Here is an 8,788-nt window from a genome sequence, read left to right on the forward strand (position 1 = left end):
GTTTTTTTTTTTTTTTTGCAAATAAATTAGTTCTTTTTAAATTATATTTTTTCACTACATTAAGTGAAACACAGGACTTACATTATGTGCATGCGCTGGTTATGAGAGACTCACCTTTGAGTAACATGGTCATTTGATTTAAAACAGCTTGCCATATGTTAACAGGAGTTATGGCTGGTCCATGTTTTCCAGAAATAACGATTCGGTCTTTTCTGTACAGTGTTGTAGTCAAGTCACTATGCCTCGAGTCCGAGTCCAGGTTCGAGTCTCCAGTGTTCAAGTCCGAGTCAAGTCTAAGTCATTAAAAAAAAAATCAGAGTCAAGTCCACTACTCATCCGAGTCGAGTCCGAGTCGAGTCACTATTGGTCAAGTCGAGTCCAAGTTCCGCACTAAAGTAAGCATGTTTTTAAACTAAAAAAAAAATCCACACTCCACCACATTGCACTAATAATTTAGATATTAAAATCATACACCAAATAATATTCTAATGACATATTAAAATTATAGCCTAATGATATAAAAAAAAAGTCGAGACTTTTTCTCAATTTCCGAGTCAGAATGATCTGAATGTAGGAGTCCGAGTTCGAGTCATCAGTGCTCAAGTCCAAGTCAAGTCACGAGTCTCTAAATTTAGCTAATGACTCGGACTCGAGTTCGCGTCTCGGACTCGAGTACTACAACACTGTTTCTGTACGTATAAGACAAACATTAGGCCAGCGAGGGATGGGGGACGGGCAGCGATGCGTTACTTTTTGCTCCGTGTAGCCAGAGAAAACCTTGCTCTGTCTGCCAGTTTCTCTGGCAACTTTTGAGTCGTAGGAGAGGTAAGGCGACAGTTTGACTTTTTAAAATCTGGATTTATAACCGGCCCAGGCCTGGATGCAGTACAAGCTGTTCCTGTATGTGTATTGTAAATATATCAGCATCGTTAACAGTGGGTTGCCGAAATACCACTGGAGAACAAAGTAAGCAGCGCCCTGCTGGCTACTACCTCATCACCGTATTATCAATGTTCCTCTAATTCAACGTTCTGCTCTCATCTGTGACATACCTGAGCCATCATTGTTTTTATTAACCACAAGGGGGAAAAAAAAGAAAAAAAAAAGTCTGTCTCTCAGTGCTCCTGCCAAAACATTTGTAATTGTAGTCATGTTTCTTTTCATCCCGCTCATTCCTCACAGGCGTTTGTAAAGGTGAAGCATGCTTCATGTCGACCGTACAACTTTACCGTTAGCACGGGGCAAAAGGGGGCGTGTGTTCGTATGAGCATCGTTGTGTCAGAATTGGTCCCTTGATGAGACAAACTGCAAACAGGGGGGCAGGTGACTGATTTCCTGCGTCTGTGTTGAGTATTTATGGTGTGAAATATATCATTTGGCAATGGTGTACATTGATATCTCTGATTGTTAAATCACCAATATCTGTGTAACTTCTGTTTTGATTTTCAAAAAGGTAAAGGATCAATGAATTAAATACTCACTGAACTCTGTGATCTTTTCTTTCTCTCAAAATTTAACATCTGCATAAAATATTTCACAAATCTTTTTAATTTTTTTTATTTTGTTTATCCACATGACTACCTATTCAGAATAGGTGCACCAATCAGATTTCTGATTTTTGTTAAACTAACCTGCCAGACACCAAATTTAGCCTTTTCAGATTCTCCTTAAAGAGGCCATATCATGTAAAATCTACTGCTATAGTCTTTAAATACATTTTTCTTGTGTACTGAGAGTCTCTAGGAGTGCAGAAAAGTTGAATTTAGTCTCTTCAGATGGTGCTTAGATATCTTTATATTTAGTTTGAGTAGCAGTTTTCAAACTATTCAGTTCTAGTCCGTATTATGTTTTTTTTCATTAATTGGTAAATGACTTGTAGTTGTACAACGCTTTATAAGGCTGATGACCCCAAAGAGTATTACTCTGCAGTCAGTCATTCAGCTTAACAAATACGTCACATTATTTGCTAAACAGGGTCATGGACTTTAAGCTAACCAATTTCACAAATCCACTTTTCTTATATTTCACTATGATTTTCTAGTCTAAGCTCAAGGACACGTCAAAATGTTCGGTTGTTGGGTGTATTAACCCACTAAATCTATTACACCGTCCCCAAGCATGCTACAAAAAATGGCCAAATAGGGTGGAGTGGAACGCTCTGCGACCTGGAGAGGGACGGCGTGTGAAGCGCCCGGTTTCCATTTAAAGAGACCGCAACAAAACAAGTTGATCTCAGATGCCATTTAGAGCCGGGGAAAAAAAGAAACTGGGTCAAGAGTAACAAGGAATTCAGACCAAAGCATTGTAGTTCCACTATAAGTAGATCTCAACTGAAAAGTTTAAATCTAAAAAAGGAAGAACTTAAAAGCATGACATGTCCCCTTTAATATAAAAAGATATGAGCACTGATACTTTTTAAGCCTTTCTACAATGAGCAGTCTGCAGGTATTTATATTAGGAGCAGAGGCAATGTCAACTGAATGTATCGTAGAGCAGTTACTGTAAAAATGGTTTCAATAATGTAAGAAAATACAAATGAAATGATAACAAGGTTTAGCATTTTTTATTAGCGACTGTCGTGGCTAACCCAGGAAAACAATACTTCTCGTTTCTAAATTCTAGGGGATGTAAATCCTTACTTTCATTCTCAGATTTCCAAGACTCTAAACATTTCAAAGATCCTTTGTGCTCAAAGACAGAAGGGGACATCTCTAAAGGACAGAAGAGAGTAACTTTGCTAAAGTCCATTACCAGCTCTCTGCTGAAGGTTTTGCTCGCTCTCCCCCTGCCTGAATGAATCGCAGACAGCGTTACCAGCTTCCGTGTTGCTAATTGGCATCATCACCTGATTTCTATAATTAACAATGTGAATATAATTGTAGTGGTAGAGAATCTGATCATAGGAGAGAGGAATAACATTGTGTAAGATACAAAAAAAATGAATAAATACTCCCGAAATATGTTTAGAATTTCAAATTAAGCTTGGGTTTTTTTTTATGTCAAAGTCCCAGTATTCTTCATTTATCTGGACAAATTTCTGTTTATTTACGTATTTGTAGCATTTTAATTCAGTTAAGTCTGGTAGGGATCTTAACTTTATAGTCATATTTGTATCCAGGCATGCACAATTAATTTGCAGTCTGGATGCAGAGAGGTTAAACACCTCCTGCCATGACTGCAGCTGGGAAGGACTGCTGTGTAGAGATGTGTCATTCCCAAACAAAAAGATCTATTTAATGGCTCCTTAAAACGAACAATGGAAACTGGGTTGTGAGACGTTCTTGTTTTTTGTTTTTGTTTTTTTGCCTTGTTTCCTATAAATGCACACAGAAGCAACTCCTTAGCTCCTCCCCTTAGCGACAAGGAGAACAGGCACAAGGTGAGGGGCGCTGCAGAACACATGTACACTTCTTCTTTGATATGAAAATATTGTATTAACTTCATCTGAATAGTTCTTTTACATGAGTGCTATGATACACAGTGTTCTAATGGGAAAAACCGGTCAGGCTTTATTTAATTTGAGTGGCTGGCACCTCAAAAGGACAAAATGTTCACACTGATAACATAGATTTGGATCCAAATCTTACCCTATAATTCCTACCAGTGATTTTATCCTGTATATACTAACTTAACATGTATACTTAAAAATACATAAATATTCAAATGAGCCATTCTATTGAACAGCTCTTTGAAAGGAACAGAGGCGTGAGATCCATCTCCCTTCAAAGAGCTGTAAATCCGACGTTTAAAATCCTTTCTAAACCAAACAGGAAGCCAGTGCAAATAATATAAAACAGGGGTGATGTGCTCACATCAGGAGGTGTTAGTTGGGTTGAAAGTTGGGCGGATGCATTCTGGACAAGCTGAAGGCGATTTAGGCTGCGCAGGAAAACATAGATATAGAGAGCGTTACAATAGTGGAGCCTGGAGCTCATAAACACATGAATGACCTACAGGTCATGACGATTTAAAAAATACTTAAAGGGAAAATTAAAGTGTTTAATTTTCCCTGCTGTCATCTGTGAGTTAACCTCACTTAAAAGTAACAGCATGAAATATACTTATCGTAATAGACGTGAATAGCATAAAACAGTTGTACTAACTCGATTGTAATTATAGAAAAATAAACGGCTATAATTGTTCCACCGAGGATAAATAGCATACTGCAGTTCAACAGCGATTCAGTAGCAAGGGGATGCGTACAGATTCAACATGGTTCAGTGTGTTGTAATTATTTGTTATAATCGGCACAGAAATACCGATGCAGTTTCATTTTTCACTGCAATCTTGGAAATGTTTGTACGCTTCGACGTGAGAGTTACCATCCAAACTCAAGTGACCGCCTGTACAGGTCGACTGGCTACACACTGAAGAAGCAGGCGCTTATGCCTGGAGATTTCTGGATTATTTTTATTTTAAAAGAAAAGCAGACAGGGTATGAGAAGTTAAAACAGGAAGCATACATCAAGCTGTTGTGATACAGGCATGAATACGTGTTAATCTGAATATGAAGCTCCTGTTATTCTCGTAACACAACACCCGCTGAACAATACTGGGCATATAAGAGTCGACTACCTACGTACGTTTATACTCCGAACATTGTGTGTGGTGTGCTATGAACACATTATATAAATAACGAAACAGAGAACAACAGCATCTCAATCCGACCATATTTATAAACATAGCTGCTCCATGCTAATGGACCACATGCTAATGTATGAAAAATGCTAGCATTGCTCTTTAAGAGCCCCAGAATACTAACTTCAATTTAGTCGCTAAATCCGCACAATGTACAACATGGCATGAATGTAATCGGTTCTCATCACTCCACTGTCCTAATTCGGTCATCAGTTGCATAGTCTTGTCGGCCATGACGGCGCTTGTAATCAGAATCCCGGTCTGTAGATTTCTCACTTTTAAATACCCATTACTCCCACGATATCCTCCGGCATTTATTCATATTCAAAAAAGACTTCTTTCATTTTATGCAAATAAACAACTGGAAAGTAAATGGCGCTCTTGGTGCTTCAGCATTCTGTTGGGTTGGCACGATCCACCAAAATCAGCCAACTTTGGTGGTTATCCATAAAATCTCTAAAAACAAGTACTTTAAGTTTGAACCTAGAGAAAGGCTTCCCTGGTACGTTTTGTGGAAGTGTTTCACTAAATGATCCCGCAGCTATTTCAATATTTGATTTCAATTCTCATTTAAATTTGGCCAAAAGACATAGCTAAAAAATAGCTTGTCCTGACCACCGAGTCAAGTTGATTTTTAAATGTAAAATCCTTATCAAATATCGGCCCTGAATTTCAACAATGTTGTTCAGATTAAAAGTCACAGCACTAACCTCTGTAGAGGCGTTGCTGCCAAAAAAAATTTATTCAGTCTTTTGTTTGTTTAAAAATTAAAAAAGATGTTAGTTATAATTTAGGTGGAGCAACTATTAACCTAACCTTATCCTCGGTGCACACACACACACACACACACACACACACACACACACACACACACACACTGCAAGGGATTTCAGCAGTGGGAACGAGACAAAGAGCAGATCGGCGTTCCCAGAGGACCAGAGATTGGTGGCAGTGAGTGAGGCGAGCCAGTTGGAGATTCACCCAGGCCACCCAACCATCCAGCAATCAACCACGGCCACTGCGGGGCCGGGGACTGTTGAAAATGGATCCGTTACAGGAAACAGGCAGGCAGACATGCTAACACTGCTGGGGCAGGGGGGTATAAAAGGAGGGGAGGGGGGTGGGGGGGCTTCTGCTCCTTTATTTCAGGAAGCTGATATTCCAGGGAGTTCAAGTATTCCCTTCACTATATAATTATGACAGCCAATTTCCCTTTTTGAAATAATGTCTTGCCAGCCAATTAATTGTAATAATCCTCTTCGTTGAAAGAATAGCGTCACACGACAAGAAATTAGATGAACTTAATGGATGAAGAGAAAGAAAAAAGGGGGAAACAACATCTTGAGCACATTGATGCCAAGAGCTGTAGTTTTTAAAGGCGACGCGCGCCTCGTTCGCCATGCAAATCGCCCAGCTGGACCGGATATCGCCATCAATAAGTTTCTCCCGGGTTACAGTAGCGGGGCAATCGTTTACCTCCGCTGACAGGTCAAAACGCCTTTCATTAGAGTTATGAGGCATCTCATCGAGATGCGCTCCCCGCTCGCAGCTGGACGACTGCTGCGCATTGTTTAAGTGTGTTTCATTATTCCCAAAGCAGCGTCATGACGGTGAGCGAAAGGATTACACGTCAGGGTGAATGATTGGGTTTGAACAGAGCTGCTGCATACACTTTGTATCAAATCCGGGGCCTCAAATTACACTTAGGTTGGAAACGGAGCACGTAAATGCCCAGGAGAGCTTGTGGCACAGAAATGAAGAGTGGGCCACCATCTTTCTCCGTCTGCTCCTCTCTCACTCACATGCATGCACTTTTCATCTCTTATCCCCAGTCAGATTTTACTTTGACCTCCCGTCTCTGCGCCCCCCCCCTCCGTCTCCCAGTGCTCTCCCGCTTCTTCTTTTTCAGGCACAACTGTTCTTTATAGCCGTTCTTATTGTTCCTCTGATTCTGTTATGTGTATTTATTGCTCCATTTGCGAAATTGGAGGCACCAGCCGACAAGCCTATTACTATTCAATAACAGAAGCTGGGCGTTTTCACAGCCGTAGAGCTATCAATGTCTCAGACAGAAACATTACGTCACATCAATTTCAAAAGGCAGACAGTTTGCGATATTGCATGTTGTGTGTTATACTGGAGAAGAAAATCACCCCCCCCCCTCGTCTCGGTGGAGGGAACTGAGTGCAAGCAGTCAACATGTCTGGACAATGCGACGGGCTCAAGAGTAGATCTATTTCCTAACAGAAGCTAGTTTCTCCTGCGCTGCACTTGTCCTGCTGGTAGTATCCGAGCCGTGCATCCCCACACCTCTGCCCCCGGCCCGGGTCTGATCAATAGGCTTTCATAGTGCCTAGCAGGCGCACGGTATGGGACATCTGGGATTTCACCCTCTCATTGTCCACCGTCACTGTTTTAAGTGCATTTATCGGGTTACACTCCCGCACCGCTTAATGCATGGATGACACATTCCTGAAAACATCTCTCCATTTTTTTGTCAGGTGTGTGCTCAGTGCTAGTTTGCGACCTCTACTTCCTGTTTATTACAGGCATGCATAACGTCAACTTCTCACGAAATGATGCTTTGCACAGCCTGGCTAATTTGCTCCAAACCAATCGATGGAAACACGCCTAATTCACTATTTCTTTTCTGTTTTTTCTCTTTATAAATTTTGCATAAAATTTGCATGACAATTGGATGAAAACATAGCAAAAGATACGTTTCCACAAAATATTAATGTTTAGTTTTTCCGTGACTTACACATTTACATTTCACAAAACAATGTTTCACATTTGGATTGTTTTCCTTCATTTCCTGTGTCTTTACGTAATAAAAACACATGTTCAAACTCCTCCCATATGTGGAAAACATTTCACAAGTAACAACACAACATCCACATGTTAAAGGTCATAAAACTCGTTGTAGGTACCAGATTGGCTCACTTTAAAATCAATAACGTTTATTCCTCCTTTTTCTACTGATATAACTGTCGTTTTTTCTGATCACATTCTGATTTATTATTCCAGATGAAATTGTGACAAGATTCTTCCAAAAATTGAGCCAACTGTCAAATATTTGTTGATTTTTTTTTTTGTAAAATGGCTTGAATATTTGTTCTGTCATTTTCAGTGTGATCCTTGTTTATCATTATACCTAAATATTTTACCTAATTTTTATCAATTAAAGTGGGTTGATTATTTTGAATTGCTAAGATTTCACATTTTTTCTATGTTCATCTTTAAGCCTGAAGCTTTTGAGAAAAAAGAAACCGCTAAATTAACTAAATAAAATTGGTTTGTTACAAATGCAGACCGCGGGCTCAATGTAGTTTGTTTGAGTGGCGTTGCCATAATGTGACGTCATCGGGAGGCGCAAGGCCCATGGAGAATTTCTTTGTAAAATTGTCCGTTTACAAACCGCAATTCCGCTCTCGAATAAAACCAACACCCAACTATAATTACTTTAGTAAGCTGTCCAGACCAATCACAATGTTTTGCGTAATTGTGCAAACGTTAAACCAATCATGTATAGTGATATAGTCATCAGAAGGCGCAGGGCCCCGAGTCGATCTGGTACCTACACCGTCACAACTACTTCACAAGTGAAAGGTTCCCCCAAATGTTTCGCGTTTTTTGCCGACAAGAACCAGGACGGGCAGAAGACCCGAAACTCAAGCCAAACAAGGTGTTGCGTTTAAGAAGGTTTAATCATCAAAAAAAATCTAAAGACAGAAATCATCTGCAGGAGCAGGCTGGAACCTGGCGCTGGCTATTCACTGCAGAGTTCTCAGGCAGGATGGCTGCATAAGACAGGCTTGGGTCATCCACCTGAGATCAGAAAGAAGCATAAAAATCCAGGAACCATGCAGGAGTCATAGGTCATGGTTAAAAAATTGTGTCATTGTCAAGAATTCAGAAGCTTGGCAGATGTCCGACAAGGGCGAGGCAAGGCAGGGAAATCCAAGAAATGTGAAACACGGTCTTGATCCGGCATGAAGGAAGGCTACTAACAAAGAACCTTTGATAATCTGGCTCTGTCCGTTTTTTTAGGAAGCAGGACTAAAGCTACGTTCACACTGCAGCCTGAAGTGACCCAATTCCGATTTTTTTGCCCATATGTGACCTGGATCTGATCTTTTTATGACAGTCT

The sequence above is a fragment of the Fundulus heteroclitus genome, chromosome 19 (assembly GCF_011125445.2).
Source record: "Fundulus heteroclitus isolate FHET01 chromosome 19, MU-UCD_Fhet_4.1, whole genome shotgun sequence".
Classification (NCBI taxonomy): domain Eukaryota; kingdom Metazoa; phylum Chordata; class Actinopteri; order Cyprinodontiformes; family Fundulidae; genus Fundulus; species Fundulus heteroclitus.